This window comes from Rhinopithecus roxellana, chromosome 19, assembly GCF_007565055.1.
Source record: "Rhinopithecus roxellana isolate Shanxi Qingling chromosome 19, ASM756505v1, whole genome shotgun sequence".
Classification (NCBI taxonomy): domain Eukaryota; kingdom Metazoa; phylum Chordata; class Mammalia; order Primates; family Cercopithecidae; genus Rhinopithecus; species Rhinopithecus roxellana.
This window is the reverse complement of record NC_044567.1, coordinates 68,583,323-68,610,222: the sequence shown is the minus strand read 5'-3', so window position 1 is coordinate 68,610,222 and position 26,900 is coordinate 68,583,323. Positions and strand designations below refer to the sequence as shown.

The 26,900-nt window shown below is 48.4% G+C and overlaps 1 long non-coding RNA gene and 2 other non-coding genes across 3 annotated transcripts; 2 read left to right on the top strand and 1 right to left on the bottom strand.

The window, feature by feature from the left end:
- Nucleotides 1-11,784: 11,784 nt before the first annotated feature.
- On the top strand, nucleotides 11,785-11,856 carry TRNAW-CCA. The gene has a single exon. It is a non-coding gene; the product is annotated as a tRNA-Trp (tRNA).
- Nucleotides 11,857-18,671: 6,815 nt separating this feature from the next.
- On the bottom strand, nucleotides 18,672-22,146 carry LOC115894917. Its single transcript, XR_004055154.1, has 3 exons — nucleotides 22,071-22,146; nucleotides 18,967-19,120; nucleotides 18,672-18,843 (listed from the first exon to the last, which is right to left on the bottom strand). It is a non-coding gene; the product is annotated as an uncharacterized LOC115894917 (long non-coding RNA).
- A 366-nt stretch (nucleotides 22,147-22,512) lies between these two features.
- Nucleotides 22,513-22,584, top strand: TRNAW-CCA. The gene has a single exon. It is a non-coding gene; the product is annotated as a tRNA-Trp (tRNA).
- Nucleotides 22,585-26,900: the final 4,316 nt, after the last annotated feature.

The following is a 26,900-nucleotide window of genomic DNA, read 5'->3' as shown; positions in this document are numbered from 1 at the left end:
CTGGGAAAGGTGGAATGGTCTGGAGACTATTCTCATAGTTCACAAAGCCAACTGCACACTAGAATCACCTGGGTACATTTTATCTTTTTCTTTTCTTTTTTTTGAGATAAGAGTCTCTGTCGCCCAGGCTGGAGTGCAGTGGCACAATCTCGGCTCACTGCAACCTCTGCCTCACCGGTTCAAGCGATTCTCGTGTCTCAGCCTCCCGAGGAGCTGGGACGGACTACAGGCGCCCGCCGCTACACCTAGCTAATTTTTTTTGTATTTTTACTAGAAACAGGGTTTCACTGTGTTGGCCAGGCTGGTCTCGAACTCCTGACCTCAGGTAATCCACCTGCCTCTGCCTCCCAAAGTGCTGGGTACAGGCGTGAGCCACCGCGCCCGGCCGGGAACATTTTTTAAACTATGTCTGGCTCTACCCTCATAAAACTATAAAATTATTTTAATGGTCTGGAGTCGTAGTTGAGATATTCCGTTTTATCTTGTTTTTTGAAACTCCCCAAATACTTATAAGGTACAGGCTGACAGGAACAGTTGATTCAATCAGTTCTCTGGGCCCTGACTTTACAGATGCAGAAACCGAGACCAAGAGAGGAGAGATTTGTCCAAGAGCACACGGTAGTTAGTGGGAGGAGCCAAACCAGAGTCCTAAACCTTGACCCATTTTCCCACCATTCAACACCACTCCTCAGGCTGAGCAGGGCCTGGTCCTGCAATAAGCTGCAAACAGTCCGTGGGATGACAACTGTACAACTTTCATATTACATCAGCACTTACTTTGCGGAGGTCCCAGGGACTTCTCGGTATAAGGTTAGGCTCAAGGACTTCCTAGTCAGGAAAAGCTCCCCAGTGTGGGCTTGAGTAAAGGCCAGGTTGGAATTCAAAAGTTGGAGGACAGTAGAACTTCCATTCTGACTGATGGGCCAGAAGAGAAGGGGGCTCAGCAGGGGTGCATGGAGACCAGTGTGACAGATGCAGGGAGAGCGGTGGGCCACAGGAAAAGGGAAGCCAGACTGGGAGGGAGAGGCCAGGCAGTGCCATGAAACCCCAGCCAACAAACCCAGGGCTATGAACGGGTTTGAGATTTGGACCAGAGTCAATGGGGACTTGGAAGCTGCTTGAGCCTGGAAGGCACCTCGCCAGAGGAGAGCTTAGAATGTGGCTTCTGGGAGCAGGCATGGTGTTCAGGTGGACTGAAGGCTGAGACTTAGAGCAAGGAAAACGCCACAGAGTCGCCCTTGTGTTCTGGGAAGGCGGGGCCCAGGTGCCGCTCCAGCACTTGTCAGCGCTGCCGTCAACATTTATTATATTAGAACCGGGCGTGGTGGTGCAGTGCTATAGTCCCAGGTACTCAGGAGGTTGAGGCAGGAGGATCACTTGAGCCCAGGAGTTTAAGGCTTCAGTGAGCTGTGATCTGAGATCATGCCTGTGAGTAGCCACTGCACTCTGGCGTGGACGATATAAATAGCAGGACCACATCTCTAAAAAATATATAGAGAGCGCTGCTCCGCTCTGGGCTCTGCTCAGCCATGCTGTGGGACAGCCTTGCCTGCCCCTCACCCTGCCAGCAGGAATCAGTGGCAGAGGCACAGGCTGCTAATGTGGGTGTTAACAAGAGTGGGCAGCACCAAACCCCTGCTGGGTGAGGGCTGGCGACAGCAGGTGTGACTGATACACTGGGCAAAGGTGCCACCCCTCCTGTGTCTGGCCTCTGGGCCTGATGGGCTCCAGCCTAATCCCAGCACTTCCTTTCCGGATGCTTGAAGGGAAAGCCCCACAGCTCTTGGTGTGCTGCAGGCTCTTAGCCCAATGCTCCCCTCCTGAACCCTCCACTGCTCAACATGGAACAGGTCTGGCCATCCCATCCAATACTCCACCAGAGAAAGAGACGGATAAAAATGACCCCAGGGCCAGGCGAGCGGCACAAATGAAGACTGGACAGCAAATGGCACAGGGAGAACAAATCTTAGAATGGATGGATCAAAGGCACCAAATAAGTATGACAACAGACGAAAGCAGAGCAGGGAGCTGGCACCGTGCCACACGGGAAAGTCACTGGCAAAGAACCGCACTGAATTGTTTTCTGTCTCCCAAACTCTTGGTGCCTTTCCCTCTCTGTGTTTGTGTGTGTTTGTCTGTGCCCGTATGTACACTTCTACTCCCGTGAGATTCAAATTAAGTTGGGGAAGAACAATGGGAAAAATTTCTGAATAGGGGCTATCTTGGCCTGTGTTGCTATAAATGAACACGTGAGACTGGATAATTTATAAAGAAAAAAATGTTGGCCAGGCGTGGTGGCTCACGCCTGTAATCCCAGCACTTTGGAAGGCCAAGGTGGGTGGATCACCTAAAGTCAGGAGTTCGAGAACAGCCTGACCAACACGGTGAAACCCCATCTCTACTAAAAATACAAAAATTAGCCGGGGTTGGTGATGCCTGCCTATAATCCCTGATACTTGTGGGGGCTAAGGCAGGAGAATCGCTTGAACCCAGGAGGTGGAGGTTTCAGTAAGCCAAGACCGCACCACTGCACTCCAGCCTAGGCGACAGAGCGAGACTCTGTCAAAAAAAAAAAAAAAGAAAAGAAAAAGAAAAGAACGTTTATGGCTCAGAATTCTGCTGGCTGGCAGGTCAGGCACCTGCTGAGAACCTCAGGCTGCTTCCATTCACAGCAGAAGGGAAGGGAATAGGGTGCCTGCAGAAGTCACACGGTGACAGAGGAAGCCGAAGAGGTGGCGGTGCCACGCTCTTTAACAACCAGCTCTCGCGGGAACTCACAGAGCAAGAGCTCACTCCTTACCGCCAGGACCAAGCCATTCATGAGGGATCCACCCACATGACCCAAACACCTCCCGTTAGGCCCCACCTCCAACACTGAGGATCAAATTCAACATGAGGTTTGTGGGGAAAAACATCCAAACTGTGGCAGAGGCTCTTTACAAACACAGATCGGTATCATTAATCAACAGCCTACTCGGGGCTGGTGTCTGTAATCCCAGCCCTTTGGGAGGCCAAGGCAGGAAGATCACTTGCGCCTAGGGGTTGAAGGTAAGTCTGGGGAACGTAGTGAGATCCCATCTATAATTTTTTTTTTTTTAATTAGCAGTTTAGCCAAGTGTGGTGGCATGCTCCTGCTCCTGTGGCCCCAGTTACTAGGGAGACTGAGGTGAGAGGATCAACTGAGCCTAGAGAGGTTGAGGCTGCAATAAGCCATCATCATGCCACACTGCACTCCAGCCTGGGTGACAGAGAAAGAACCTATCTCAAAAAAAAAAAATTTTTGTTTTAATAAAAATAAAAATTAGCCAGGCATGGTAGCATGTGCCTGTAGTCCCAGCTACTCAGGAGTCTGAAGTGGGAGGAAAAGAAAGAGGAAAGAAAGAAAGAAAAAGAAAGAAAGAAAGAAAGAAAGAAAGAAAGAAAGAAAGAGAGAGAGAGAGAGAGAGAGAGGAAGCAAGAAAGCAAGAAAGCAAGAAAGCAAGAAAGAAAGAAAGAAAGAAAGAAAGAAAGAAAGAAAGAAGGAAAGAAAGAGAAAAGAGAGAGAGAGGAAGGAAGGAAATAAAATAACCCACACTCTATGATTCTTTTTATTCTTTATTTCTTGTACACTGTAACCAAATTATTGATGCAAAGAGTATAAAAATCAAATTAAAGTATGTTTGTTTGTGATAAGCAGCAATGTCTCTACCCTCTTCCCCTCATCTCTCCCTCCCTGGTATTGTCCATCTAATTTTCTTGGTAGATTCTTTTTTTTTTTTTTTTTTTTGAGACAGTCTTGCTCCGTGCCCAAGCTGGAGTGCAGTGGTGCAATCTCGGCTCACTGCGACCTCCACCTCCTGGGTTCAAGTGATTCTGCTGCCTCAGCCTCCTGAGTAGCTGGGATTACAGGCGTGCACCATCACGCCCGGCTAATTTTTATATTTTTAGTAGAGACGGGATTTCATCATGTTGGTCAGGCTGGTCTCAAACTCCTGATCTCGTGATCTGCCCGCCTCGGCTTCCCAAAGTTCTGGGATTACAGGCGTGAGCCACTATGCCAAGCCGACATTTTTTTCTTTATAAATTATCCAGTCTCAGATGTTCATTTACAGCAATACAGGCCAAGACAGCCCCGTTCAGAAATTTTTACCATTGTTCTTCACCAGCTTCATTTGAATCTTTGAATCTTTGCAGATTCTTTTGGTACAAAGGTCCATACATATTTCTCTCTCTTTTTTTTTTTTTTTTTGAGACCAAGTCTCACTCTGTCGTCCAGGCTGGAGTGCAGTGGTGCGATCTCAGCTCACTGCAAGCTCTGCTTCCTGGGTTCACGCCATTCTCCTGCCTCAGCCTCCCAAGTAACTGGGACTACCGGCGTCCACCACCACGCCCGGGTAATTTTTTGTGTTTTTAGTAGAGACAGGTTTTACCGTGTTAGTCAGGATGGTCTTGATCTCCTGACCTCATGATCCGCCTGCCTCGGCCTCCCAAAGTGCTGGGATTACAGGCCTGAGCCACTGCGCCCAGCCTCATAGCTCCATATTTCAAAACGGGACACTGTAATTTGCTCTCTTTCCTCTATCCCACTCCCCGCCACACATGTGCAACCTTCTCCGCCACCCTATCTTCCTCACAGAGTTTGGTGTGTGTTACCTTTCTGAGACCAAGCAAAGGTTGCTGATCTCCTTCTTTTACGGACACTTCCTTGGGATGTGTCATAGTCCTCAGTTTTCTTCTCATAGTGAAGAGTGGAAACACAGAGCTAGTTGGAAGGTTTGAATGTGTAAAGGTTTCAGCATGCAAATTTCAACTTTTATAAGGAGTGGGTTCCTCATAAAAGCACCGGTTCAGCTACCTCTTGCTCTATCTCTTTATCTCTCTCTCTCTCTGTTTCTCACTCTTTCTTGCCCTTCCACTACGGGACCACCCAGCAAGCAGGCCCTTGCCAGATCCTGGAGCCCTCCAGAACAGTGAGCTAATAAATTTCTGTCCATTGTAAATGATAAGACCCTTCTCTGATACCTCAAAATGATGTACGGGTGTGACTAGGAGGGCTTTTAAGAATGTTATAGAAGGTGATGTCACTGAAAATGGTGTAATAGAGAACTCCAAAACCCATCCCTCCACTAAAGCAACAGTTAAACTGGCAAAAAATGTCAGAATTTACTTTTCCTGAATTTTGGGATAATAAAAAACAACCACCGAGGGACTGCTTAATGAAAAAGAGGCAGCTAAATTTTGGTAAGAGATATTGTGGCATTTCAATGTAACCCCCAATCACCTCTCAATCCCCAATTCAGAAAGCAGCCATAGAGATGGTGGCCCACATTCCTGGTGCAACTTGCTTGTGCCAGAGAGGCCAATAAGGTCCTTGTTCTCAAAAAGCTGTGGTTGTATTTTTCGACCGGTGTGGCAGCAACCAGATGGGCTGACTCAGAGGCTTGCCTTGGTTTCATCACCCTCAGAACTTTCAGCATTGGAGCCACCTTCCCAGCAATGTTTGTCAAAAGTATTTAAAGGCATATGCCAGCTGTAGCCACCTGGAGCAAGGGAAAACAGATGGGGCCAGAAGCAGACACACCAGAGCACCTAGGAGGGAAGAGGCTGGGGAGGGAGAAACATGGAGAAATCAAGGCTTCGAAAAGCTCCTGCATAGCTGGGCGTGGTGGTTCACGCTCCCAGCACTTTGGGAGGCCAGGGCGGGCGGACCATGAGGTCAGGAGATCAAGACTATCCTGGCTCACACGGTGAAACCGCGTCTCTACTAAAAATACAAAAATTAGCTGGGCATGGTGGCAGGCTCCTGTAGTCCCAGCTACTCGGGAGGCTGAGGCAGGAGAATGTCATGAACCCGAGAGGTGGAGCTTGCAGTGAGCTGAGATCATGCCGCTGCACTCCAGCCTGGGTGACAGAGCGAGACTCCGTCTCAAAGGAAAAAACAAGAAAAAAGAAAAGCTCCTGCATATACCAGGAAATCTAGATAAGCCAGGTGCATACCCAAGGCTTGACACATGCTCCAAAAAGAACTGAGCAGACATGAAGCTTATTGCTCTGACTGATCTCTAGACTCTGTGCAAGCAGGGATAAAAATTAAAGCAGAGTTGTATGAGGTCTGGCTAAGCACTGATGGAGTGCCTCAACTCAGAACAAATCTGCAAAGTGTGGAAGAGGTTTTTTAAATTCTTTTCATTTTATTTCTTGGTTTTATGGCTACAGATAATTAAGGATCATTAGCACTGACCACTAAGGAAAAGGAACAGAGAATTTAGTGACCACACACACACAACAAAGAATAGTTTACAAAGATAATTTAAAAAGACACTGGGCCAGGCACGGTGGCTCAAGCCTGTAATCCCAGCACTTTGGGAGGCTGAGACGGGCGGATCACAAGGTCAGGAGATGGAGACCATCCTGGTTAACATGGTGAAACCCCGTCTCTACTAAAAATACAAAAAATTAGCTGGGCGTGGTAGCGGGCGCCTGTAGTCCCAGCTACTCGGGAGGCTGAGGCAGGAGAATGGCGTGAACCCAGGAGGCGGAGCTTGCAGTGAGCCGAGATCGCGCCACTGCACTCCAGCCTGGGTGACAGAGTGAGACTCCGTCTCAAAAATAATAATAATAAAATAAAAATAAAAATAAAAATAAAAAGACACTGAACAAATAACTATAATAGCCAAGATGGTGGGGGCTAGGGAGGATCTGATTTGCAGAGTTACCACCTTACAATATTTAAAATGTCCAGATTTCAACAAAATATATGAGGCATGGAAAGAAACAAGAAAGCACAGTCCAATCAAGGAAAAAGAAAAATTAACAGAAAAATTCATTGAGGAAATCCAGTTATTGGACCTTTACTAGACAGATGCTAAATCAACTGTCTTTAATATACTTAAAAGTCTATGGCGAAATCCCATCTCTACTAAAAATCCAAAAAGTTAGTTGGGCATGGTGGTATGAGCCTGTAGTCCCAGCTATTCCGGAGTCTGAGATGGGAGAATCATCTGAGCTCAGCAAGTTGAGGCTGCAGTGAGCCATAATCATTCCACTGCACTCCAGCCTGAGCGATGGGACTGAGACCCTGTCTCAAAAACAAAGCAAAGGTCAGGCACGGTGGCTCATACCTGTAATCCCAGCACTTTGGGAGGCCGAGGTGGGCAGATCACTTGAGATCAGGAGTTTGAAACCAGCCTGGCCAACGTGTTGAAACCCTGTCTCCACTAAAAATACAAAAATTGCCGGGCGCGGTGGCTCAAGCCTGTAATCCCAGCACTTTGGGAGGCCGAGACGGGCGGATCACGAGGTCAGGAGATCGAGACCATCCTGGCTAATACGGTGAAACCCCGTCTCTACTAAAAACTACAAAAAAAAAAAACTAGCCGGGCGACGAAGCGGGCGCCTGTAGTCCCAGCTACTCGGGAGGCTGAGACAGGAGAATGGCGTGAACCCAGGAGGCGGAGCTTGCAGTGAGCTGAGATCCGGCCACTGCACTCCAGCCTGGGCGGCAGAGCAAGACTCCGTCTCAAAAAAAAAAAAAAAAAAAAAAAAAAAATACAAAAATTAGCCAGGCGTGGTGGTGGGTGCCTCCTAGCTACTTGGGAGGCTAAGGCACCAGAATCACTTGAACTGGGAGGCAGAGGTTGCAGTGAGCTGAGATTGCGCCACTGCACTCTAGCCTGGGTGACAGAGTGAGACTCCTTCTAAAAAAAAAAAAAAAAAAAGCCAAAAAGTAGAACCCAAATATTCACCAACTGATGAATGGAAAAATAAAATGTGGCCAGGCGTGGTGGCTCACACTCCTGTAATCCCAGCACTTTGGGAGGCTGAGGTGGGTGGATCACCTGAAGTCAGGGGTTTGTGACCAGTCTAATCAACATGGTGAAACCCCGTCTCTACTAAAAATACAAAATTACAAAATTAGCTGGGTGTGGTGCACATGCCTGTAATCCCAGCCTCTTGGGAGACTCAGGCAGAATCTCTTGAATCCGGGAGGCGAAGGTTGCAGTGAATTGAGAGGCCATGTACTGTATGATTCTATTTACATGAAATACTCAAAACAGGCAATTCCTTTATAAAGACAGAAAGTAGACTAGTGGTTGCCTTGGGCTGTGGAAACTGGCAGATATGATGGTTAATTTTGTCACCCTGACTGAGGAACAGAGTGCCCAGATATTTGGTCAAACATTATTCCAGGTGTGTCTGTGAGGGTGTTTTTGGATGAGATTAGCATTTAAATCAGTAGACTGTAAAGCCCACTGCAAATGTGGGTGGACCTCATCCAATCCAATTGCAAATGTGGGTGGGCCTGATTAGAACAAAGAAAACCCTCCCTTGAGTAAGAGACGATTCTTCTGCCTTTGGACTTAAACTGAAACATTGCTTCTTCCTGGGTCTTGAGCCTACTGGCCTTCAGATGGAAGTTACACCAGTGGCTCTCCTAGCTTTCGGGCCTTTGGACTTAGACTAGAACAAAACCATCAGCTCTTCCGGGTCTCCAGCTTGCTGACTGACCCTGCAGATCTTAGGGCTTGCAAGAGCCAATTCGAATACGTATATGTCCTATGGTTTCCTTTCTCTGGAGAATTCTGACTAATTCAGGGGAATTGGGAGGTGACGGTTAAGATTTCTTTTTGGGATGATAAAAATATTCTACAATTGACTTCGGTGATGGCTGCATAACTGTGACTATATTAAAAGCCACTGAATTCTATGGCATGTGAGTTCTATCTCAATATAACGTTAGCTATTTTTGTATGGTATATGAATCACATTTCACGATAACATATAGCTACTTTTTTTTTTTTTAAGAAAAAAACTGTTTTTAAAGGCATTTGATACAGTCATTGTATATACTTTATTAAAGACCTAGAGGCAGAGGCCCTAGAAGGAGCAGGGGTCCCCAGCCACACGGAGATTCCCAGCCCCCTTCTCCTGCTTGGGTTCGCCTACTCAGGCTTACCCCTGCGGGTGGGCCTCTTGGACGCAGCAACCCCCGGAGACAGCACCACGGGTGTAGGACGTTTCCTCCTTTCCAACTGGCCAGGTGATCCTGGGCAAGTCATTGTCCCTCATCCCAAGTATGTCTCCATAAGGTGTGGGAAAGCTCCTGGTTCCACAGAGGACCGAGCATGGGAGCAGGTGGAGGACCCAGTCGGAGGGGAAGGACTATCGCCATAGGGCAGCAAGTAGGACAGGCGGTTCCAGACAAGCACGTGGGGTGGGGCGGGGCAGGGCCAGCATGACGTCACAAGGGCCCCATTGTGACGCACGCACAGCCTCAGCCGGGATTGGCCAGGAGGGCGTGGGCCGGGGATAAAGCGAGAGTTCCAGGGCCCGACCCTGGCCAGAGTCTGGGCAGAGAGAGGCTCTGCTGCTCCTGCGTGGGCCTTCCTTCTAGTTAACCCTGAACCCTGACCCCGCTGAGGAGGCCACGCTCACCTGTCTTGGGTCCCCTAAGTCCCAGACCTTGTCTGCATGTCAGCTCAGGGCTGGAGCTGCACTTCTATGCTAGGTCTGCCAGGCCTAGCCTCTGACTGCATTCCAGGCTTCTTGCCCTTCTAACTTTCCTGCGGCCTCCCTGTCTCGCGCCCAGGTCTGTCTGGGTCTAGGTAACCAGGGTCGGGTGGCGGCCTCGGGAAGCCGATGTGCTGTGGGAAGTGTGGATGTCGCGTGGCAGTGCCTCCATGGGAAGCCGTGCCTCCAGCTCAGGGACAGACGTCCTCAATGAGGCCCACTGTCCAGCTGGACATCTCTAGAGCCTCTGGGACAAATTTAGACTGAAACTCATTGAACCTTTGGAAACATTCATCAAATAAACTGAATTGGGGGCATAGGAACAGAAATAAATGAAGGTCATTCCCTGCAGAGAAGAACCAAAACCACAGAGAATGAAGAACTAGGTTTTAGAATAGGAGCATCTAAAAATAGTTTGTACTGGTGCAGAGAGGCTGCCTTTTTGCTCATGATGACAAGAAGCATCAGAACCTCAAAACAGGGCTTAGAGGAGCCACCTTTCCCCACAAAAAAAGGTGTGGATTGTACCTCTCTTTCCATTAAAGAACCTCAGGATTGGTTAATGGTTCTGTGGGATATGGGGGCCTAGGTCCTGGCCCAGAATTTCTTGAAGTGTTTGGGGGAATCTGTAATCAATACAATTTTATTCTTAGGAACATTTTCAGCAGCGCACGGTGACTCAGGCCTGTAATCCCAGCACTTTAGGAGGTGGAAGTGGGTGGATCGCTTGAGCCCAGCAGTTCAAGACTAGCTTGGGCAACATGGCAAAACCCCATCTCTACAAAAGGAAAAAAAAAGGAACACTTTTCTTCAGAAAGGGAAGATGTCAATGGACTGAACAATAGATTAAACATGTTTTTTAAAAAATCTCCAGGCCAGCGCAGTGTCTCATGCCTGTAATCCCAGCACTTTGGGAGGCCAAGGTGGGCGGATCACTTGAGGTCAAGAGTTCCAGACCAGCTGGATAACGTAGTGAAACCCCATCTGTACTAAAAATACAAAAATTAGCTGGGCATGGTGGCAGGCACCTGTATTCTCAGCTACTCAGAAGGCTGAGGCAGGAGAATTGCTTCAACCTGGGAGGCGGAGGTTGCAGTGAGCCAAGATCGTGCCATTGCACTCCAGCCTGGGCAACACAGTGAGACTCCGTCTTGGGGAAAAGAAAGAAAAATCTCTATAAAGATGCAAGAGTCCTTACAATATTATCAAAATGTGAATGGAAGCCTAAAGCAGAAAATCTCCCAAAGGAAGATATTCCACATAAAAAAGAATGGAGCCTCTTTCCCTAAGCGGTCCGAGGTAATCTGTGAAAATGGTTGGCTAGTCACTTGACCCCCGAGAACCCCACAAAATCATGCAAATCAAGAGGTTCCAATCTTCATGTTCACTTTAAGGTATGCAATTCATAGTTGTGATCCAAGAGTTCCTCGTGTTCCACTCAAAAAAGAACACTTGTGAATCTGCCCAGGCCATCAAGGGTATGCATATTTGAAAAGCCACGAAGTGTCCGAAAGATGTCGCTTTACAGAAACAGTGTGTACCAGTCTGACGTTACAATAATGAAGTTGGGAAGCAGTGGGGATGGACACAAGGTCGGTGACCCAAAAAGAGTGCTAAATTTTTGCTGCACATGCTTAAAAATGCAGTGAGTAATGCTGAACTTAAGGGTTTAGATGAGGATTATCTGGTCATTGAGCATATCCAAGTGAACAGAGCATTGAAGATGCGCCGCTGGACCTACAGAGCCTATGGTCGGATTAACCCATACATGAGCTCTCTCTGCCACACTGACATGATCCTTACTGAAAAGTAACAGATTGTTCCTAAACCAGAAGAAAAGGTTGCCCAGAAGAAAGAGATATCCCAGAAGAAACTGAAGAAACAAAAACTTATGGCACGGGAGTGAATTCAGCATTAAAATAAATGCAATTAAAAGGAAAACAATGGAGGAAAATTAATGAAGGCCATTAAAGGAGGTAAAGTTGTGCAATGAGAATTAAAAAATAGATTTGTTACAAAGATTAAATGAAATAATGCATGTAAAATATAGTGCAAGGAAAATAATAGGTCCCTGAGGAAAAAATATTAGATAAAATAACAAAGATCTGCATTTCCAGACCACTCAGAATTGGTTTGTGAATCATTCTGTGGTGATTCACACCAGATTCACATCAATTCTGTGGCCAATTTACACATCCATCAAGCATCGCAAGAAGTTCACACAATCTGGATTCTGAGCATGCAATCAGAGTGATTAGATTGGACTCCACATGGCCTAATCAGAGAAAGAGTAGTGACCTTGTGGCGCAATGGTCACGCGTCTGACTCCAGATCAGAAGCTTGCGTGTTCAAGTCACGTCGGGGTCAAAGTTGGGATTTTTGGCCAGGCGCGGTGGCTCAAGCCTGTAATCCCAGCACTTTGGGAGGCCGAGACAGGCGGATCACGAGGTCAGGAGATCGAGACCATCCTGGCTAACATGGTGAAACCCCGTCTCTACTAAAAAATAAAAAAAACTAGCGGGGCGAGGTGGCGGGTGCCTGTAGTCCCAGCTACTCGGGAGGCTGAGGCAGGAGAATGGCCTAAACCCGGGAGGCGGAGCTTGCAGTGAGCTGAGATCCGGCCACTGCACCCCAGCCTGGGCGACAGAGCGAGACTCCATCTCAAAAAAAAAAAAAAAAAAAAAAGGAAGAGTAAATTTAGAGGAGAAATGAGAAAGGGAAAAAGAAAACCAACATTACAACAAAGTACTTAGAAAAGGGGCCCACTCACACCATGGTGTCTTTAGGTTTATGTGACTCCACTGTAAATATTAATAGCACACTTAGTTGCCACTCATGCTTGAAGAGAAGCTAGAAGTAGGTTAAATTACACACCTCAGCCCTACAGCACTTGTCAACTCTGTACCCCATGAAGTCCTAAATTCTGATATCTGTTGATACTGTTTGAATGTGTCCTCCAAATTCCGTGTGTTGGAAACTAAATCCCCAAATTCACCTGTTTATTGGAGGTGAAGCCTTTAGGAGGTAATTAGGATTAGATAAGGTCATCAGGGCAGAGTCCTATGATGGGACTGGTGGCTTTATAACAAGAGGAAGAAAGACCTGAGATAACATGCACACTTTTGCCCTCTCGCCATGTGATGCCTTCTATGATGTTGTGACACAGCAAGAAGGCCTTCACCAGATGCCGACACTATGCTGTTGGACTTCTCAGTTCCCAAAACCATGAGATAAATAAACTTATTCTTTATAAATTACCCAGCCTCCCCAGGTATTCTGTTATAGCAACAGAAAACAGATCAAGATATCTGTGAAAGCCTAGATACACTAGGCACATTAAATATCAGGAATCCAAAAATTGCTCTCTCTGGAACCCATTTCCATACATTACTTCCCTTAATCCTTACAATAACCCTTTGAGATAGGTTATACTCCACACATTTTAGAGTTGAGGAAACTGGCAAAGAAAAGTTGGGTGGCCTATCTCAAAGTCACACAGCTAGCAGGTAGCAAGACTTGAGCCCCTGTCCTGACATCTGGCCCTCTGGCATAGTTACTACCTCTTTCTTGGTAGAATGGATCTCCATACCTTAGATCTGCCTTATTTGTGTTGCTGAAGACATTTTTTAAAATTTTTATTTATTTATTTATTTAGAGATGGAGTCTCATTCTGTTGCCTGGGCTGGAGTGCAGTGGCATAATTTTGGCTCATTGCAGCCTTGGTCTCCTGGGTTCAAGCTATTCTCCTCCCTCAACCTCTCGAGTAGCTGGGATTATGGGTGCATGCCACTATGCACAGCTAATTTTTGTATTTTTAATAGAGACATGGTCTCACCATGTTGACCAGGCTGGTCTCGAACTCCTGACCTCAAGTGATCCTCCTGCCTCAGCCTCCCAAAGTGCTGAGATTACAGGTGTGAGCCACCACACCAGGCCCATGAAGACATTTTAAACCCATAAAAGTAAATTCCAATTAACAACTAGAACAGGCCAGGTGCGGTGGCTCACACCTGTAATCCCAGCACTTTGGGAGGACAAGGCGGGTGGATCACTTGAGGTCAGGAGTTCGAGACCAGCCTGGCCAACATGGCAAAACCCCATCTCTACTAAAAATACAAAAATTAGCCAGGTGTGGTGGTGTGGGCCTGTAATTCCCGCAACTGGGAAGGCTGAGGCACGAGAATAGCTTGAACCTAGGAGGTGGAGGTTGCAATGAGCTGAGATCACGCCACTGCACTCCAGCCTGGGTGACAGAGTGAGACTCTGTCTCAAAAAATAAAACAAACAACAACAACAACAGAAAACCCAATTAGGACAAAGCTCTCTCTTTTACAATCAATATCGTATATCAGGTTGGAAGACAGCTGTGGTGGTCCAAAAAAGACAGCCTCATATTCATTAATGGTGACAGAATTACAGAGTTCTGTCTGCCACTGGGCTTCTCTCTGCACACAGCCCTCACTAATAAGGCACACTCATCATCAGCTGAATTTGTGAGCATTGAGGAAGCGTGGCCTTTGGGTTTCATAAAGTACTGAGTCCAGCTCTCTAGGCTGAAAAACATCTCCAAAGACAGGGTCAGCCAAAATTGTCATGGGGGCAAAGATAAATGGAAAAAGTCACATTTATTGTCAAATAGGGACTGGCTGGATAGGATCCTCGTCCCTTACTAGTTGCATTCACAGGCTGTTACCCCAACAGACATAGCACTTTCAACTTCCAACATTCCATTTCTCCAGTGCAATGGGCATCCAAATCACTCCAGTGTCTTCACACCATTGAACATACATGGCACTCTTCTAATCAGACAGACCATTGACTTTAGGCCCTGACTGTTCAGCCACATTTACATGAGTTTGAACTGAACCAAGTCTTCGGAAAAACCAAAGCCTAATAGGTCACAGAAGCCTTAAAAGTGGGACAGGCAGAGAGAGAAGACAAGGTAATTGTTCCCATCTGTCACCTTTTTGGATTTTCCAATTTTAAGAGAGGGTTTCTTTCCTATTTGAGGGCCTTGAGGCACAACATCTGAAATGAATGAACACCTGGCATCAAACAAAATCATCATGAAAATCTAAATGCCCAATGTTCACAAACTCCCTGCATCTGCATTTTTACCCTCAAGTAGCAGCTAGACTCCACTTTGCTCTTCCTCCATCTCCCTATCATGGCGTTCAGATTGGCCTTTTTTTGTTGTTGTTTGAGACAGAGTCTCACTCTGTCCCCAGGCTGGAGTGCAGTGGCATGATCTCGGCTCACTGCAACCTCTGCCTCCCAGGTTCAAGCGATTCTCCTGTCTCAGCCTCCCGAGTAGCTGGGACTATAGGCACGTACCACCATGTCCAGCTAATTTTTGTATTTTTAGTAGAGACGGGGTTTCACCATGTGGGCCAGGGTGGTCTCGATCTCTTGATCTCGTGATCCGCCTGCTTTGGCCTCCCAAAGTGCTGGGATTACCGGTGTGAGCCACCGTGTACTGGCCTTTTTTTGTCAGGAGGCTGCAGCCTGGTGGAGGCTCCCTCTGTCTGGGGCTCCGCACGAAGCCCACACTGACTCCCTGTGAGGATTTCTGATGGAAACTGAAGGCATGCCACCAGTGTCAACGGTATCTTTCCTCCTGAAGAGTGGCATAGCTAGCTGGTGTTGGGACTTAAAAGAAAGGTTTACTGTCACCATGAAACAGGAGTTCCTTTCTTTCCTTTGAGCTAAATTCCCTGTTAGCAGGGAGCGGGGGAGCTGGAGAAGATGATCCAGAGACCTCGCTCCCAGGAATCTGGAGTCATCTATCAGTTGGGCACTCATAGTTGGGATTGGTGCTTGAAGTAGGACATCAGAGATGGGTAAAAAAACAAAGAGGGGGAAAATCTGCAAAACCAACAAAATCTGCAAAAACAGGAAAATCTGCAAAAAACAAAGGGGGAAAATCTGTATGTTGCATGCTGTGGCAAATCCCAGATGTGGCCCTCAGGTCCTCCTCCAAGGGAGAACTTGCTGTCCAGCCATAGAAGGGCAGTTAGTGAACAGCCTGCAGCTGGCCTTTGCCTACCTCAGCTTTCCAACCAATGTCACCATCCCGCAGGAGATGGTGACTGAGCAAGGTGGTGGCACAGGACAAGCCATTTCCATGGAACATGGGATTCCCCTAACAGAGCTCCCCATGGGCAGGTAGAGAATACAGGCACCTAGAGATAGTTTGTACATGTGCATCTTGGCCTGACGGCTCTCCCTGCCAACCCGGTCGACTCCCATTTCCTTTCACAAGCGTTACTCCCAAAATCACTGTGTCAGCAGATACTTCCCAAGAAGCCAGCCTGCAAGAGCAAAGCTGTCCCCCAAACCTTTGGTGTGGTGGTAGAGATAACCCACTCCAGGGGGCAGCGTGCCTTTTACCTTCAGGGTTCAGTTTGCAAGTTCTAGTTGGAATTTGTCAGATTAGGAATGTATAAATCTAAAAGATAAATGACATCTTCCATGGGCTTTGGAGAGCTGGAACATTTTCAGCCCCTTAGAAAACAGGAGCCAAGGCTGTGCGCAGTGGCTTACACTTGTAATCCCAGCACTTTGGGAGGCCGAGGTGGACAGATCACGAGGTCAAAAGTTCGAGACCAGCCTGACCAACATGGTGAAACCCCGTCTCTACTAAAAATACACAAATTAGCTGGGCATGGTAGTGCGTACCTATAATCCCAGCTACTCGGGAGGCTGATGCAGGAGAATAGCTTGAACCTGGAAGGTGGAGGTTGCAGTGAGTCAAGATCCTGCCACTGCACTCTAGCCTGGGCAACAGAGCGAGACTCTATCTCAAAAAAAAAAAAAAAAAAAAAAATTAGCTGGGGATGGTGGCCATGGTCCCAGCTAGTTGGAAAGCTGAGGCAGGAAGATCCCTTGGAGCCTAGGATTTCAAGGCTTCAGTGAGCCACGATGGTGCTACTGCACTCCAGCCTGAGCAACATAGTGAGACTCTTGTCTCAAAAACAAACACAAACACACCAGTTACCCAGGTGTGAGATGATACTAAACTAAGCAGAGACCGGGAAGCCAAGCTATGTGTGTTTTTCTCAGTGATGAGGCAGCCCCACTCATAATGTGACTGTGGTGTAACCTCTGCATCCCTCCACCTCCTCCACAGCAGTCACTCTGAGTCCTCACTCGCACACCCCTTTACTCCAGGAGCCTTGTATGTTCATGCGTAGGGGCCAGCCCTCACCAGGGTCAGCTTCCCAGCCTTATGCCCTGGAAATCCAGGCTGCATTTGTACAATGGACAGTCAAGATGCTCTAGGGCATCATGATTATAAACACAATTTTTATGAAAACAATCTTGAGGGTATATCTTTGCATTTATCCTTAATTGTTTCTTTAATACATATTCTCTAGAAATAGAAATGCCTGGACAAAAGCATCTAACAAACACTCGTCATATTACAGTCCAAAAAGCAAGTTCCAATTTATACATGCTTTTCCCATCTTGCATGAGAATATTTATTTCCACATATTCTTGCCAATGTTGGTAATTATCCTAGTTTGTATGTGTCAATTTTCTATATTCTACAGAAGTTTTTTTGTTTCTTTGTTTGTTTGTTTGTTTGTTTGTTTTTTTGAGACGGAGTCTCGCTCTGTCGCCCAAGCTGGAGTGCAGTGGCCGGATCTCAGCTCACTGCGAGCTCCGCCTCCCGGGTTCACGCCATTCTCCTGCCTCAGCCTCCCGAGTAGCTGGGACTACAGGCGCCTGCCACCTCGCCCGGCTAGTTTTTTGTGCTTTTTAGTAGAGATGGGGTTTCACCGTGTTAGCCAGGATGGTCTCCATCTCCTGACCTCGTGATCCGCCCACCTCGGCCTCCCAAAGTGCTGGGATTACAGGCTTGAGCCACCGCGCCCGGCCTGTTTGTTTGTTTTTAATAAGGTTTAGCTGGGAGTGGTGGTTCACGCCTGTAATCCCAGCACTTTGGGAGGCCGAGGCGGGCGGATCATCACAAGGTCAGGAGATCGAGACCACGGTGAAACCCCATCTCTACTAAAAATACAAAAAACTAGCTGAGTGTGGTGGCGGGCTCCTCTAGTCCCAGCTACTCGGGAGGCTGAGGCAGGAGAATGGCGTGAACCTGGGAGGCGGACCTTGCAGTGAGCCGAGATCGCGCCACTGCACTCCACCCTGGGCGACAGAGCGAGACTCTGTCTAAATAAATAAATAAATAAGGTTTAGTGTTTGTATATACAAACTCTAAGATAAGGAAGCAATTCTTTACAATTTTTGGGCAACAGCAGAGCTGGGAGGAGGGCGAGGCACTGAGTAACTCTCTCAGGTGCAGAATTCAAAGAGCTGTCAAAACACTCAGCAATCAAGACATTTAAAATATTCAATATTTCCAAAAGTAAAAAGTAGTGCAAAAATCTCTGATGAACAAAGTATCAAAATTTTACATAAGATGGGTTTCCACCCTGCACAACTGCATGCTTGCCTCACTCCTAGTCCTTGCCCTGGTAAGTAGGGTCCTAGTCTTTATTGTTTAGTTGTTTATTTTTTTATAGAGATAGGGTTTCACATGTTGGCCAGGCTGGTCTTGAACTCCTGACCTCAAACGACCTGCCTGCCCCAGCCTCCCAAAGTGCTAGGATTATAGGTGTGAGCCACTGTGCCCAGCCAGGGTCCCGGTCTTTAAAGGGACCCTGTAACCACATCTGCATAAGTCACTTGATCTAATCTCTTCATGGGATCACAACACCATACTGTAGTTTAACGTCATGCCCCTGTCACAGAACACAAGACAGCGCTTGGTTCCATATCCCAGGAAAATAGGGGCCAGGACATCACAGGTGTAGCCACAAATCTGAGCAGGGGTCCAAACACAGTGGAGGCTGGGTGCAGTGGCTCATGCCTGTAATCCCAGCACTTTGGGAGGCCGAGGCAGGAGAATTTTTGAGGCCAAGAGTTCACAACCAGCCTGGGCACAATAGTGAGACTCTGTCTCTACAAAAAAGTTAAAAATTAACTTTTAATTAATTATGGGTGTGGTGCTGTGCACCTGTAATCCTAGCTACTCAGGAGGCTGGGTGGAAGAATCACTTGAGCCTAGGTGTTCAAACTGCAGTGAGCTGTGATCACACCACTGTACTCCAGCCTGAGCAACAAAGACCCTGAATCAAAAACAAATACGAATTTTTTTAAAAAGTGTTTATTTTTAGACAGGGTCTCGTTCCCAAAGTGCTGGGATTACAGGTGTGAGCCACCTGGCCTGGCCAAAAAAAATTATTGAAATAGAGTGACACTGGTCTTTCCTTGGTGTGGGGCAGCCTTCCAGTAGACTCTGGACGCAGGTTCTGAAGTTCTCACAGTGACTTTGCCGTGTGGCTGATGCTGGAAAAAGGAAGGAAGTCTCAGAGTGATCAGCGAAAGGGAACCCAGCACACCACTCCCCAGCTGCCCCCACCAGAGTCCAATCCACCCTGGGCCATCAAAAGCAAGAAGGAGGTGACTTACGTGTCTGTCCACCTGGAGGTGGTATCAGTAATTGCCGCTGACTTCCCTCCCAGAGGAAAGACAAGGAGCCTTTGGCTTCCTGCTTTTCTGACAGCCTGGGGGCTGGCACCTCAGGACTCACAGTTGATCCTAAATTCCTGCTCTTCTCTCACATCTGGACCCAAACACAAAAATTATCAAAGACGTCTTTCCTGTTTGACATGTTAGAGGCAGCCTGGGAGCCCTTAGATTCTTCACTGGGAAAAGCAAACATGCTTCCTCTTCTTTCTGCAAAGGCAGGGGCCCTTTCCAGATCTTTCTTTTCTTTTTTCTTTTCTTTCTTCCTTTTCTTCCTTTTCTTTCCTTTTTTTTTTTTTTTTTTTGAGATGGAGTTTCGCTCTCGTTGCCCATGCTGGAGTGCAATGGCTCGATCTCGGCTGACTGCAACCTTCGCCTCCCGGGTTCACGCGATTCTTCTGCCTCAGCCTCCTGAGTAGCTGGATTTACAGGCGCATGCCACAACGCCCAGCTAATTTTTTTTGTATTTTTAGTAGAGACAGGGTTTCACTATGTTGGCCAGGCTGGTCTTCAACTCCTGACCTCAGGTGATCCACCCGCCTAGGCCTCCCAAAGTGCTGGGATTACAGGTGTGAGCAACTGCGCTGGTCAGATCTTTCCTTTTCTAAAAGGCATAAAGCCCTGTGGGTGTTGTATTTATTTATTTATTTATTTTTTTTTTTTTTTTTTTTTTTTTTTTGAGGCGGAGTCTCGCTCTGTCGCCCGGACTGGAGTGCAGTGGCCGGATCTCAGCTCACTGCAAGCTCCGCCTCCCGAGTTTACGCCATTCTCCTGCCTCAGCCTCCCGAGTAGCTGGGACTACAGGCGCCCGCCACTTCGCCCGGCTAGTTTTTGTATTTTTAGTAGAGACGGGGTTTCACCGTGTTAGCCAGGATGGTCTCGATCTCCTGACCTCGTGATCCGCCCGTCTCGGCCTCCCAAAGTGCTGGGATTACAGGCTTGAGCCACCGCGCCCGGCCGTGTTGTATTTATTGAATAAAGATTGATGCTTCATGTTCTTCAACAGACCAGGAGAGTTTATCTTTCTTATTTAATAAGGTTTTTTGTTTTGATTTGTTTTGTTTTGCTTTGTTTTGCGACAGGGTCTCGCTCTGTCCCAGACTGGAGTGCAGTGGTGCGATCATGGCTCACTGCAACCTCGACCTCCCGGGTTCAAGCGATCCTCCCTCCTGGTCCTTCCGAAGTGCTGGAACTACAGACATAAGCCACCACACTCGGCCTATTTACTAGCTTTTTTACTGAAGAATTTATTCACTCACTTATTGGCCAGGCCCAGTACCTCATGCCTGTAATCCCAGCATTTTGGGAGGCCCAGGCAGGAGGATCACTTGAGCCTAGGAGGTGGAGACCAGCCTGGCCAACATGGCGAAGTCCCGTCTCCACTGAAAAAACAAAAATTAGCAATGGATGGTGGCACACACCTGTAATCCCAGCTAAGTGGGAGGCTGAGGCAGGAGGATCACTTGAGCCTGGGAGGCAGATGTTGCAGTGAGGCCATAGCACACCACTGCACTCCAGTCTGGGCGACAAAGCGAGACTCTGTCGGAAAAAAAAAAAAGAAAAAGCATTCACTCACTTGTTTTATTTTTCTTATTTAATAGGAAGAAGAAAGTACTGTACAAATCAGGGACTTAAGACTCCCACGGCCGGGCGCGGTGGCTCAAGCCTGTAATCCCAGCACTTTGGGAGGCCGAGACGGGCGGATCACGAGGTCAGGAGATCGAGACCACCCTGGCTAACACGGTAAAACCCCGTCTCTACTAAAAAACACAAAAAACTAGCAGGGCGAGGTGGCGGGCGCCTGTAGTCCCAGCTACTCAGGAGGCTGAGGCAGGAGAATGGCGTAAACCCAGGAGGCGGAGCTTGCAGTGAGCTGAGACTCCCTCTCAAAAAAAAAAAAAAAAAAAAGACTCCCACAAGAGCCTGGAGTCTTAAGTGGACAATGAGCCATTTAAAACCATGCCAGGGTCAGTCACGGTGGCTTAGCCTGTAATCCCAACACTTTGGGAGGCCAAGGATGGCGGGTCACTTGAGGTCAGGAGTTCGAGACCAGCCTGGCCAGCATGGTGAAACCCCCGTCTCTAGTAAAAATACAAAAGTTAGCCGGAAGTGGTGGTGCGCGCTTGTAATCCCAGCTACTTGGGAGGTTAAGGCAGGAGAATTGCTTGAAACCTGGAAGTGGAGGAGGTTGCAGTGAGCCGAGGTGGCGCCACTGCTCTCCTGTCTGGGCGACAGAGCAAGACCCTGTTTAAAAAATAAATAAATAAATAAATAATAAAATACGGGCTTGGTGGTTTACGCCTGTAATCCCAGCACTTTGGGAGGCCTAGGCGGGCGGATCACCTGAGGTCGGTAATTCGAGATCAGCCTGGCCAACATGGCGAAACCCTGTCTCTACTAAAAATGCAAAAAAAAATATTAGTCGGGCGTGGTGGTGGGCGCCAGTAATCCCAGCTACTCGGGAGGCTCGGGAGGCTGAGGCAGGAGAATCGCTTGAGCCCCGGAGGCGGAGGTTGCAGTGAGCCGAGATTGCCTCACTGCACTCCAGCCTGGGCAACAGAACGAGACTGTCTCAAAAAGAAAAAGAATTGTGGCATTTTTCAAGTATTTTTGGCAAGCTGGTTCCTGGTCGTGGGCGTCGCCCTCTGCAACCCTGCGCTTGTCCCCTGAGAGGAGAGGAGAAAGGAGCAGCCCCGAGCCCCGCTCCCTGCGACCCCGCGCCGCCATCCGCTCTCGGCCGCCACGCCAGGGTCCTGCCGCCTCCCGACGACAACGTCGCCGCTTCACAGGAGGCACAGGACCTGGCAAGCGGCGACCGCGAACGCCTCTGCCGGCCGCCCAGCCGCCCCCAGCCAGGCCCCGGCGTCCCCAGCCCCGCCTGGAGTCACCCCACCCCTCTCCTCGGCGTTCTCTCCCCCGCCCGCGTCCCCTCGCCCGCCCCGACGTCCCCTCGCTCCGCCTTAGAGTCCCCTCTGCCCGGGGGTCCCTCTGCCCTCTGGGCTTCCTCCCGTCCCTCGTTCCTCCCGCCTAAAGCCCGGCGTCCTTACCCCTCCTAGGAGTCACCCACCCCCACGTCTCCTAGTTCTCCGCGGCGTCCCCTTCTCCCCTGCGTCCCCTCGCTCCCTCCCAGAATCCCTATGGCCCCGGGATCCCCCTGATTCCTGGCCTCCACCCGGGAATCTCCTCAATCCCACCCCCCCGGTGCTAGTTCCCGCATCCCGGCGTCCCCTCGCCGGGTCACTCCGCGACGCGGAGAAGGCGGAGCCCGAGTCTTGGCCGCCGGGTAGAGCTGCTCCCCTGCGGCGCCGCAGTTCAGTCTGGGATGTCCCAGCGCGTCCATGTTCCCACACCCGAGAAACAACACTCGCCAGCGCTCTAAGTTGGTGCTGGAATTCAGGAAAGAGGGCATTTTTCCTCCGTAGCCTCCCAGCCCTGGAACCATACTGGAGAAATGAGGTCTTTAGTGATGCGAAGTCGCTTGCTTGCTGTGACCTCGTGGCGCAATGGTAGCGCGTCTGACTCCAGATCAGAAGGTTGCGTGTTCAAGTCACGTCGGGGTCAAAGCTAGGGTTTTTTTTCTTTCTTAACTGTAGAGAACTGGAAGGAGAGGAATAAAAGTCACAAACTAAGAAATTAAGCCCCGTGCAAGATCTGTTGTCCTTCCAACGCAACGGAAAACAACTCGTTTTTCCTTTCCCTGGGAGAAAAAAAACCGTTCCGTTCCGAGGGAAAGAGTTTCCGGTGACAGGGGCACCACCAACCCTCCGAGCGAACCCCGAGGGAGCCGGAAGCCACCCAGCCCGGTCGCAAGGAGGGTGCCCTGCCCGCCACGCCCACGCCCACTTCTGTGTCTCCTCCCCCCCCCCCCCCCCCCCCCCCCCCCCCCCCCCCCCCGCCAACTCACCTGGGCTCTCACCTGGAAGGGGTCCCTCGCGTCCCGGAAGTGTGCTCCCCACCCTAAGGACTGGTTTCTTTCGCATCTCCGTCTTTCCGTCTTCTCCCTGCCTGCCTTGAAATTCTCTTTTTTTTTTTGTCTGCTGCACTTTCAGGTATTCCTAGTCTCAGTGATGGTCTCTCTGGTGGTCCTTTCTCTGACACTTGAATTGACACCTCATTCTCAGCAGGTCTATAATTTGGCCACAGCCGTAAGGCCTGGATATTCACTTCAATGTTGTCTATGTATTGCATCTGGTTGGAGGGTTCATAGGATCTAATATTATGAAACATGATGTTCAGGTCTGAATTCTCTCCACCTGCGTGGTCCAAAACCCCCAGGCCAATAAATTATAGTTTCCCAGGTTAGAAGACCCCACAGATGCTGGCAGAAGTTGAGGTAAATTATCTCTGAGAGACATACACCCTCACAATAGGCCTTCTAGTTTTCCCACATATAAAGTCTCAGTTGAAATTTACTCATAATACATTTTAAAGGAAAATAAAATCTGTGAAGCTGATTCTGCTGTCTACTGTTTTTTGCAAAAACAACAAAGTCAGATCCACAGATTCCAGTATGGAGATTATCAGATACCGAATACACAACGGATATGTTTAATCTTTCTCAAAAAATAAAAGAGGGGACCAAAAAGTTAACTAGAGAATGATAAACAATGAAAATATATGTGTAAATAACTAAAAAAAACATTCTAGCAATGAAAGATTTAATACTTGAAATTAGAAACACAATGGATATATTTAACAGCAGATCAGACTGAGCTGAAAAAAGAATAAAATGGAATATTGTGGTAATTCAAAATATATGGTCAGGTGTGACTAAATATACAAATTGACAACTGCTCAACCATATTATAAAAATAGAGGGCCAGGCATGGTAGCTTATGCCTGTAATCCCAGCACTTTGGGAGGCCCAGGAGGGAGGATCTCTTGATCCTAAGAGTTCAAGACCACCCTGGACAACATGGCGAGACCCCGTCTCGGATGTAGTGGTGCACCGCTGTGGTCCCAGCTACTCAGGAGGCTGTGGCAGGAGGATCACTTGAACCCAGGAGCTCAGGAGGCTGCAGTGAGCCATGATCACACCACTGCACTCCAGCCTGGGCAATAGAGTGAGACCCTGTCTCAAAAACAAAACAAAACAAAAAGTAGGCCGGGGCCGGGCGCGGTGGCTCAAGCCTGTAATCCCAGCACTTTGGGAGGCCGAGACGGGCGGATCACGAGGTCAGGAGATCGAGACCATCCTGGCTAACATGGTGAAACCCTGTCTCTACTAAAAAATACAGAAAACTAGCCGGGCGAGGTGGCGGGCGCCTGTAGTCCCAGCTACTACGGAGGCTGAGGCAGGAGAATGGCGTAAACCCGGGAGGCGGAGCTTGCAGTGAGCTGAGATCCGGCCACTGTACTCCAGCCTGGGTGACAGAGCAAGACTCCGTCTCCAAAAAAAAAAAAAAAAAAAGTAGGCCGGACGGATCACCTGAGGTCAGGAGTTCAAGAACAGCCTGACCAACATGGAGAAACCCCATCTCTACTAAAAATGCAAAACTACCCAGGTGTGGTGGTGCATGCCTGTAATCCCAGCTACACAGGAGACTGAGGCAGAAGAATCGCTTGAACCTGGGAGGCAGAGGTTGCAGTGAATCAAGATCATGCCATTGCACTCCAGCCTGGGGAACAAGAGCGAAACTCTGTCTCAGAAAAAAAAAAAAAAGGCAAGGAACTATGTTTTGGTATAAAATTCTTTGATTTCTTTTAGGGCCTACTTTCTGTCACGTTGGTAGCTTATTGCTACGAAAAGTCAATCTTAAAGTCTCTGTTTCTTTTCTTTTCTTTTCTTTTCTTTTTTTTTTTTGAGACAGAGTTTTGCTCTTGTTACCCAGGCTGCAGAATCTCGGCTCACTGCAACCTTTGCCTCCTGGGTTTAAGCAACTCTCCTGCCTCAGTGTCCCAAGTAGCTGGGATTACAGGCTTGGTGCACCACCACGCCTGGCTAATTTTGTATCTTTAGTAGAGATGGGGTTTCACTATTTCGGTCAGGCTGGTCTCAAATTCCTGACCTCAGATGATCCACCCACCTCGGCCTCCCAAAGTGCTGGGATTACAGGCATGAGCCACCATGCCTGGCCAAGGTCTCTGTTTAAAATTGATGCTGGGCAACTGTGCCTGAATTCCAAAGGGAGGAAGGTATAAGAAAGCACGACTACCCAATCCCACCACGGAGTGAAATCGTATTTCAGGTTTACTTTAGAAATGCAGTTGGCCCAGAGGAGGGGTCCGTTCTGTTGGTTGGGGAGCCTAGGAGTTTTAGTTTACACCACATACTGGCATCCTTGGCTCCAGAGGGGAGGAATGAGCTTGGGCTTCAGAACCGGGAATGTTCCTATCAGAATCTGTTCCTTCAATGGGCTAAAGCCTGAGCACATGTCACCAAAGCTGGAGAGCTAAGCGGCACAAGCCAAGATCTGGAATCCACCTTCTGTTCCTCCCACGCACCATCTGAACTTGATACTCAGCATGAGAAACTCCTTAGCATCAGCCCCACTCCCACCTCAGAGGAGGGGCAGCCTCCCTCAGGGGGGACTTCAGCCCCGGGGGACACTGCCTGGCCAGGCCTTGGTGAAGAGTCCTCACGACCTCATTCCCTGGAGCTGCCTGTGGGAGAGAAAACTCTAGAATCTGAGTGTCAGAAAGAAACTGGGTGATCTCAGCCTAGTTCGTGCTCCAGGGGATACACAAAAATGACAGTGGCTGGGAATAGAGGCAAAAAGTGTCCAGAGCGATTACAGAACTGGAAGGTCTCATTTGTATAAAGCAGACAGAATGCCAGGGACCCATAGACTCCCACTCACACAGGACTAGAAAGGAGAAGTCCAAAACATTAGCGGTAATGATCTCTGGGTGGCAAGATAACAGATTTTTTTTAAAAAAATCTTTTTGCCTGTGTTTTATTATTTTAAAGCAACAAACAGTAAAGAATAGTGGTAAATGTTCCAGCCTGCAGTGAGAGGACCTGGCTGGAAATCCTGACTCCTACCCTGATTAGTTGTGTGGCCTGGGACGGTTTATCTAACCTCTCAGTCCCCAACTTCTTCATCTGTAAAATGGGAATAATAGTGGTCCCCATCTTACAGGGCAAATAAGAGGATTCAGTGAGTGGATTAGAGTTCACACTGCATAAGTGAACATAGAGAGCTTCAAACAGTGCCTGGCACATGGCAAACACCATAGACGCTGGCGGTGTGTTCACCATTACTCTGTAAACCAAAAGTAAAATTCTGACCAGGTGTGGTGGCTCACACCTGTAATTCCAACACTTTGGGAGGCCAAGGCAGGAAGATCGCTGGAGCCCAGAAGTTTGAGACCAGTCTGGGCAACATAGAAAGACCTCATCTCTACAAATAATGATTTAAAAAATTAGCCAGGTGTGGTACATGCACCTGTAGTCCCAGCTATACTCAGGAGGCTGAGGTGGGAGGATTGCTTGAGCCTAGGAGGTGAAGGCTGCCGTGACCCATGATCATACTACTATACTCCAACCTCGGTGACAGAGCGAGACCCTGTCTCAAAATAAAATAAAATAAATACAAAATAATAAAATAAAAACTTCTAAGCTCTCCAACTGACTGGCAGACACCCCCATTCCCTACCCCTGCCCCACCCTCAGCCAAGGACATTCCACAGTAAACCTGAAAATCTAGTTCAGGCCATGATGGGAACAGGAGTCCACATGCCTCATGATACCCTTCTCCCTTTGGAATTCAGGTACAAGAGACCAACATTAATGTTAAAATAAAGATCTGGCCGGGCACAGTGGCTCACGCTTTAATCCCAGCACTTTGGGAGGCCAAGGCGGGTGGATCACCTGAGGTCAGGAGTTTGAAACCAGCCTGGCCAATGTGGCGAAACCCCATCTCTACTGAAAATAC